This window comes from Copadichromis virginalis, linkage group LG8, assembly GCF_057382275.1.
Source record: "Copadichromis virginalis isolate Kocher_CV1m ecotype Utaka linkage group LG8, C_Virginalis_male_GT1.1, whole genome shotgun sequence".
NCBI classification, from domain to species: domain Eukaryota; kingdom Metazoa; phylum Chordata; class Actinopteri; order Cichliformes; family Cichlidae; genus Copadichromis; species Copadichromis virginalis.
In genome coordinates this window covers 17088984-17097635 of record NC_140625.1, presented here as the reverse complement: position 1 = coordinate 17097635, position 8652 = coordinate 17088984, and the positions used below count along the sequence as shown (strand labels likewise).

Sequence of the window (8652 nt, the reverse complement as noted above, 5' to 3'; positions counted from 1 at the left end):
AAGAAAAGAGGGCTGATGAGAGCAAACTGACTGACAGAGGGGGAAGGGGAGGCTCACTGAGCGATATATTGGGTGTAGCAGAGAAATAAAAGCAAATGTGTGCCAGTCAGCTGGAGACGGAGTGAGCAGAGAGAAATACAGAGAGAGGGAGCAAGAGGGAAACAGGAAAGCGGGGCAGGCTGGTATTATAAGCGCTGTCGAGATAGAAGGAGGGGAGCTGTGCACGCTGAGGCTGTGAGGAGCCTCAAGCAGGTAAGAATGTTTTCTAATGTGGACTGACTTACCTCTGCGCGCGTGTGGAGCGACACAGACATCTGTAGCTCCAGGGATGGTTTATACAACTCTCTGCGTTAACCATCATTAAAACCTTAGCGCGTTTAGTGCCAAAAGCTCAGTGAAACTCGTGTTTGTTTGGGTTTCTTTCTTTGGTTTTTTTGTTTAAAAAAAAAAAAAAAAGAGCTTTAGGTTTGCAAGCACATGTCTGAGTAACACCATGTGGATTGCCTGGCTGTACCGCATGTTAATGAGGGGTGTGTATCACCTGTCATTGATTGACCGCTCCGCTTTTAGAGGAAAGTGGCCTGAAGTGCTTCCAGTCTCTCTTCAGACTAAATCACCTCCCAGATTTATTTATTAGTTTATTTTTCTCAAATTTGATTTAATTAAAAACGGGACGCGACGGCTCGGTGTGATTGGTGACCTCAGCCTTTATGCGTGGTCTGGTCACGCTTTGCTGCAGGGCAGGACAGAATCTATTGCGTGCCTTTATTGGCTTTCGGGACAAGCCGAAGCACCAGGAGACTTAATGAAGGTCGGAGTCATAGATGGTGGTTTTGGTAAACAAGGACTGAAGGGGGGAAACTGCGCATCAGTTTATGAAATCCATGTAGGGGCTTAAATGATTTCTTTTTCTGTTTACAGCGATGTTGCCATTCCTTCAGGTAAAAAAAAAAAAAAAAATCATTTTTTAATATGAAAAACCTGAATTTATTGGTAAGGCTACCTTTTTAAAAAAAATAAAATAAAATAAAATAAAAATGTTGTAGGCGTACATGCTGCACTTGGTGTCCCCATGGAAGGATTACTGAACAGGATGATCCCTTGGGTCCCTTAAGCCTGAGCTGTTTGAAGTGAATGACTACACAAGACTACAAAGTGACACAATGTTATGCAAAAAGGCCACAAAATGAACAAAAATGAGCGAAACTTACACAAATCGAGGCCAAAGAGGTGTGACTTGCCTAAACCTTTTCCGCATATGCAACGACCACAGAGAGGGGGAAAAGATGAATACAGTGACAGGCTGTAAAATTACCACAATACAAAAAGGAGACCCAAAGGGATCACAAACGGGCCTTTTCAGGTGGTGTGTAGGTTGTGGTGGCTGTTATGGAGGGCTTTTTGCATGTTTGTGCCCAGAGGCCTATTGTCTTATAATCCGCTCATGTGTGTCCCCTTTCACAGCCTTCTATTCCACTGCATTTACACAAATCATTATGCTTCAGTCATCAGTCGCAACTCTCTGACTTTTTGGCTCCCCACCAAATAACCACATCATCGGGGTCCTGTGCTGCTCCCAGCACCCACTCTGCTGTTGAAACTGCTAAAGTGTCAAGTGTTGGGCTTCCCTGCCGGGCGAGGAGCCAGATTTGCTCTCCTGTTGCTGCGAGGGCAGGACAGCCTGATCCTTGATCCTGCTGCGTCTCAGAGTGGGCGTGTTGAAGGTGTTTTGAGGTGATGTTCTTCTCATAAGCCTATTAAGAGCCGTCTGGCCGCTGACCTTCTCTGCACTACGTTTTATTTTGTTTCCAGCATCTTCGCTTTTTTTTTCCTGTACCAGCACAAGTAAAATCTAAACTAGATTTCGAGGTTAGTTGTGTAGTTAGGAAGGGAATAAGGAATCCCAGACTGCATTTACATTCTACAAATCGATATGGGGCAAAATAAAGCATTTTTATAGTGTGAATTAGCCTTTTTAGGAATGCAGAACTATAATACTTGTTTTCCTCAAATGGATATTGGAATGAAATCTGTCAAATCCAGACATGTCAGGTCAGCCGTGTGTGTGTGTGTGTGTGTGTGTGTGTGTGTGTGTGTGTGTGTGTGTGTGTGTGTGGTGTTTTAGGTGGTGGATGGGCTGCCCACACACAGAGGGGTGGGCAGATGGCATCAGCAGTGTACTGGTGACCTCACCCCCTCCACCAGCTCTCTCGAGACCCATCCAATGGCAAATGATTCTGGCAAGCAGGTGGCATGCATACATGTTTGTGTGTGAGTGGAGAGGACAGAGACATGAGGTTAAGCTCTCCTAGCACAATGGCAGCATAATGAAGTAACTCCACTACTCAGCTGGAGGTTGTTCTGGTGTTTTAGTTCAGTAGCAGCGTGAACCATCCATGTAAATACAAATCAGATGAGCAAGGACTCAACTGGTGTGGTTGGACAAAACTCACAAGCTAAACATTGACATTTTGGAAAACATTTGTATTCAATGTTTGATAGTTTAGTATCTGCTACAGTCGGGGTAAACAATGATTTGTTCTGACTCTGTGCAATGAACTTCCAATCTCACTCTCTTTCAAATGGTGTGTTAGAAAATGGAAATCAGGTCTGCGACCGCTCCCAGTCAGGAGGTGTTTTCAAAACAACTTTAGGGAGATAAAATGGCAATAAGATGTAGTTACTATTACATCAATCTGTGATTGAATGTGTCAACTTGGAAATTACATGCAATTTGTTTGTGATAAATCTGTGGAAATCTGTTGTCATCTGCTGCAAATGTGTTGCCATCTACATGCACAGAACTTCATATTATCTGTGTACGCTTATTCCAACCAGATTTTGTTAGATTTGAAGCAGAAATTCCAACATAAATAGTGACATAGTTGGTGCAGATTGGTGACTTAACTGCAAAATGACACAGGTGCTCGGCAACCTTTAAGTTTTTAAATGAAAGTAAAACCAGGGTTCAAGCAGTTTGCAACTAGTTAAGTCATCTGCTGCAAAAACAGGATTTCAATTTAGCCAAGATTGATTGCAGAGTGTTTGGAAGCCCCGTTTAGTCTGAAATTATTTGCAAACTTTCAGAAACCCATATGAGAGTGACTGCGTCAGTGTGAGTTGGACTGTGATTGTTTGGAGACTGGTTGCTGCCTACTGAGCAGGTGTGCAGTTGAAAGTCAGGGGGTTGAGTTAAGTTGAGGGTTTGCATGCTCAGTTTCTGGACAGTCTGTTTGCTGCAACTATTTACAATTCTGTCTCTGAAAGAATTCAGCGCAGTCACCTGTCTTTACTCAACTGTTACTGAGCAGGATGATTGGAAGACAGGAAAACTGCTTAGTCTAATGGCACTGATCACCAACAGTGCATGTATAGAGCCTTGAAGTGACTGTTGTTATGATGTGGTGCTGTATAAATATAATGGAATTGAATTGTATCATGTCTTGGTAGTTTATTGGTTTGAAGTTTGTGTTCAGCAAAGATGGCTGTTTATGTTAAGTTTCCAGGCTGCCAGGTGTTGATTCATATTGTTGCTGATCATCTTAAACCCCACTAAATAAATGTAGATATCAAAAATCTAACATAAAAAGGGCTTTTTGAGGCTTTTTCCCATTTATAACTTGACAGTTTCAAACCTTTATTATAAATTTAGCTAAAATTGACTTATGGCGAGGGGGTGGCCTAAAAAACAGAAACGCACCATCCTCAGCTCTGCTCCTCGGCCTGAAGGCTATTTGAATTAGCTCCTCTGGGTTTCACTTTTGTAAAGATAATTTTTGGGGCATTTTTCTTTTATTGGACACTGTAGCTGTGAAGATTAGACAGGAAGGAGGAGAAACCGAGCCAGAGAACCCAAGCCTCTGTATTTCAACCATGTGGCATATAGTCACCTGCTCAAAGGCATTTTTGTTTTAAACCTAATTTAATTTAAATCACAGAATTTGTTTCAGCAGCTTTTTGTTTGAAGTGTCAGAAAATAAGTGCAAATACATAGCATGTTGCTTCCAAGGGACTATTTTGAATAAAGAAGCCAAAGCTCTGTATGGAGAGACATAAAATGGAGTAAAACAGCTTTAGAAACTAGAACCCATCAAAATACTGTTAATTAATTTAGGTTAATTGTTTTGGGGTTTTTTTTTCCCTGAAACATCCCTGCTGCTGTTGAATTTTCCTTTTCAGTGCTTCATTGTATTCACCAAAATCCTCTGCGATGCACACAGCTGTCAGCACTGCCAACTTCAATCAAAGAGGCTAGATTATACCACCATATGGCCAGTGGGAACCCTTCGTATTTAGAAGACAGTCAGTGAATGAAAGGCACAGAAAGATGTCGGCTTTAAGCTCTCGCCAGCCTTTCATAACTGAAGAGAGAGAGTTCAGTGGAGCATAGGCCTGAAGAAAAGCGGGAAACCCCAGAGGAAGTGAGGTGATGTATTAAGGTTAATTATTAAGTTGGTCATCAAATTGAGCAGGACACTGTGTTTTGAACCATCAAACGACAGATGCATAGGACAGAGTTGGGCTGTGCAGGCATGTGAGTGTTCTGCAGTTTATTGATCCACAAAATGAACAGTTGTACATGAGCTGTGTCAGAGTACAGTGGTACAAAAACACTTAACCACAGTATAGGCGTATGGATGTTAACCTGGGAGGGAAGAAAGCTGCTGGTGGCACTGCTCAGTCCGGCAAACTAATCCGACGTTGTGTCCGTGCAGTTCGATGCACGGTGAGTGCCATTTAAAATGCAATTCTTGTTTTTGGGGAAAGTTTCAAATGCATCTTAAACACGGTCTACATTTTGTGCAGATAATGTTTTCCTTGTTCATTGTTTTTTTTTTTTTTTTTTTTTTTTAATCCCATCTAATTGACTTGGAAATTCCCATGTCAAGTTTCATTACGGGGAAAACAAACAATGACGGCCGATTAGGGTATCTGCCCAACTGCTCCAGTCTGCTGCCAACCTGCTATGGCTCAACCCTGAATGAGGGACAATCATAGGAGTGATCTAGGGGCATGTCAGGCTTGAGCAGTGCTTCAGCTTAGGTGCTGTGTATTTGCACTCTTCTGGATACTTGGAGATTTACTCAGATAGGGAGCGATATCACATCTCTTGTAAATGGGCTGGTACTTTAATATCTTTCTATTTGAGAACTTGGATCACTTTCTACTTTTACTAGGATTAAAAAAACAAACAACCAAAATCCAGTTATCAGCAGTTGTCTGGGTGAAAATGTATCGTTGATGCTAGAGGACGGGGAAGAATGGGCAGACTGCTTTGAGCTGATGGCAACAGTAATTCAAATACTCACTTGTTAAAACCATGGTATGCAGAAGAGCATCTCTAAACACGTCAAACCTTGAAGCAGACAAATTACTGCAGCAGAAGACCACACCAGGGCCATCAAAGCTCGTCAAAATTAGGCAATGGTGATTGGACAACACTGCCTGGTCTGACAATGATTTCTGCTGCAACACTGAATTGGTCAGGGTCAGAATTTGGCATAAACATGAAAGCATGGATCCAGCCTGCCTTGGAGCAACAGTTAAGCACCCGCACATCATTTAAACATTGCTGACCATGCCATCTATTTGGGACCACAGTGTATGTGTCTTCTGATGGCTTCTGGATCATGAAATTGAGTTCACTGCACTCAAATGGCCTCCACAGTCACCAAATCTGAACCAACAGATGTAGTAGAAGCGGTGATTCACGTCATAGATGTGTGTCCAACAAATTTGCAGCAGCTGTGTGATGTTATCTTGTCAATTCGGATCAGAATCTCAGAGGAATATTTCCAGCACCTATGAGGATTTCTGAAAGTGAAGGGGTTTCAGCCCAGTAATAGTAAGGTGTAACAAACAAAGTCTCCAGTGCGTTTATCTTTAGCCAGAGCTAGACCACCTCTCTCATATGAGCAATAATGACTTACTGTGGCCTATGTGGCAGATTAAAATATCCTTTTTTTTTTTTTTCTTTTTTTTTTAATTTGTTTTGAGACATTAAACCTAAAGTTACTCCCAAACACAGGTGACCATTGTGTGATTGAGTGTGTTACTGTGGTAGAAAATGCACCGTGGTTACCATTAGTAATGCCATTCATTTTCAGCTGATCACAGCAAAATAAGAGGCTCACTTTACAATATTTACTAACGCTTTTCAAAGCAGATTGTTTTCAACAACACTCAGCAGTCCAATTAAATCTTATATTTTAAACACTTCAAATATAGCCCCAGCCTGGCTGCCTTGGGCACTTGTCACCAGCCAAATGAAGGATTGTTTGTGCTGTGGCGGTTCATTCTAATTGCCACTCTGGCATAGCGCCATCCTGTCTTCAATCAACATTTTCCAAAAAAGACATTTCCTTGGCAGCGAGTATGTTTTCATCAGCCTATCAGGGGGGAATGTGACAAAGAATTGACAGAACGTGACAAATAATGAACCCAAGACTATTGTTAATTTGTCAGAATATGAGACTCAAGATGACAAAAAACAATTGGTTATTGTTTTTAAAAACTCTACCAGAAGTAGAAATGATCCCCCAATAGCTGTAAGTGATTTGTGTAATTATAATCTGCAGTAACGAGGCAAATTCCCGAGCGTGATAGATCTCAGTCCTGCATCTTAACCGTAATGAAATTGGAGGAGAGCTTGATGGCTTGCTTCACTGTCATTGTGCTGATCAGGCGGTTCTGTCTTTTGTTGTCGAACGTCAGGGGTGTGTTTGTCGATGTGAGGCGGGTTGATTTGCCAGCCTTCAAAACCACAAGAAACTGCTGCAGGATTACTTTGTCATTTCCAACTCGAAGGAAATGTTGCTGCTGAAAGGAAAAATAGAATAGAATAGAATTCAACTTTAGTGTCATTGCACATGTCACAAGTACAAGGCAATGGAATGCAGTTTGCATCCATCCAGAAAGTGCTTTAGCAATAATATAGATATATTACAAAATATATATTAAAAAAATGGGTCTATTATAGGTATGAGGGTACAAAATATGGGTCTATGATGGGTATGTTATAATGTACATAGTATGAAGTTATGTTATGAATATGCTATAATTATAAGTATGTACAGGCTGTAGTGAGTGTACAAATTATGAACAGGATAGAAATATGAAACTATACAAGTTATAAACAGTTGTAGAACTATAATTATTATTTTACAGAATGATTGTCTGTACAGAATTTACAGTAGTGCAGTTTAGATCAGTGAGATATGTGACTAATTTCTACATAGGTTATATAAAGTGCTAGCAGTTGTGAGTGGTGGTTCGGTCTATCTTATTATTGTCTGTATGATGGTACAGTTGGCCGTGTGTGTGTGTGTGTGTGTGTGTGTGTGTGTTCAGTTATGGGTGGTTGTGGGTGTGTGTATGTTCAGTCCATGAGTTTAATGTGGGTCAGATGTCAGGAGGCAGAGTTCAGGAGTCTGACAGCTGTGGGGAAGAAGCTGTTCCGGTACCCGGTGGTCTTAGTCCAGAGGCTCCTGTAGCGCCTCCCAGAGGGCAGGAGGTTGAAGAGGCCATGTGATGGGTGACTGGGGTCTTTGATGATTTTCCGAGCTCTTTTCAGACACCGCTTCCTGTAGATGTCATTTATGGCAGGATGTGGTGCTCCGGCAATGCGCTGGGCGGTTTTCACGACCCTCTGCAATGCCTTCCGGTCCGAGGCAGAGCAGTTCCTGTACCAGACTGTTATACAGTTGGTCAGAATGCTCTCGATGGTGCAGCGGTAGAAGTTCACCAGGATGTCTGAGGACAGGTGGTTCTTCCTCAGAGTCCTCAAGAAGAAGAGGCGCTGGTGAGCCTTCTTGACCAGCTTGGAGCAGTTGGTCGTCCAGGTGAGATCCTCGGAGATGTGGACTCCCAGGAACTTGAAGCTGCTCACACGCTCCACAGCCGTCCCCTTAATGTGGATGGGTGGATGTGGGTCAGCATTCCTCCTGTAGTCCACGATGAGCTCCTTGGTCTTCTCAGTGTTGAGCAGCAGGTTGTTGGTGTCGCAGCACTCAGCCAGACGATCCACCTCCTCTCTGTAGGCGGCCTCATCGTTGTCACTGATGAGGCCAATCACCGTGGTGTCATCTGCAAACTTAATGATTGTGTTGGAACCATCGGCAGGTCTGCTGTCATGGGTGAAGAGGGAGTAGAGGAAAGAGCTCATCACACAGCCTTGTGGTACAAAGGTGTTAATTGTGATGGTAGATGAGCAGCGGTTATCCAGCTGGACATGTTGGGGCCGGCTGGTCAGGAAGTCCAGTAACCATTTACACATCAGTTCCCACTGATGCCTAGGTTTGTCAGTTTCCTGATGAGTTGTGAGGGGAGGATTGTATTGAACGCTGAACTGAAGTCTATAAACGGTATCCTGGCGTAAGTGTTTTTATTGTCCAGGTGTGAGAGGACAGTGCAGTGCGATGGAGACTGCATCCCCTGTGCTCCTGTTTTGACGGTATGCGAATTGGTGGGGGTCCAGGGTGAGGGGGAGTCAGGATTTGAAGTGTGCTAGGACCAGCCGATTTAAGCACTTTGTAGTGATGGGGGTGAGGGCTACTGGGTGGTAGTCATGGAGGCTTGATGGTTTGGAGTTTTTGGGAATCGGGACGGAGGTGGAGGTAGATTTGAAACAGGCCGGTACTACAGCGTGGACCA

At 43.0% G+C, this 8652-nt stretch overlaps 1 protein-coding gene across 3 annotated transcripts in view; it reads left to right on the top strand.

Annotated features, from left to right (window-relative positions):
* Nucleotides 1-8652, top strand: part of LOC146703137 (MAGUK p55 subfamily member 3-like) — a 26346-nt gene continuing 17694 nt past the window's right edge. For 2 of the 3 annotated variants that reach the window (XM_085466257.1, XM_085466256.1), the window contains exon 1: nt 1-252. The gene's annotated coding sequence lies outside the window, so the exon portion shown is untranslated. The remainder of the gene's footprint in view (nt 253-8652) is intronic. The other variant, XM_085466258.1, reaches the window with a different exon arrangement.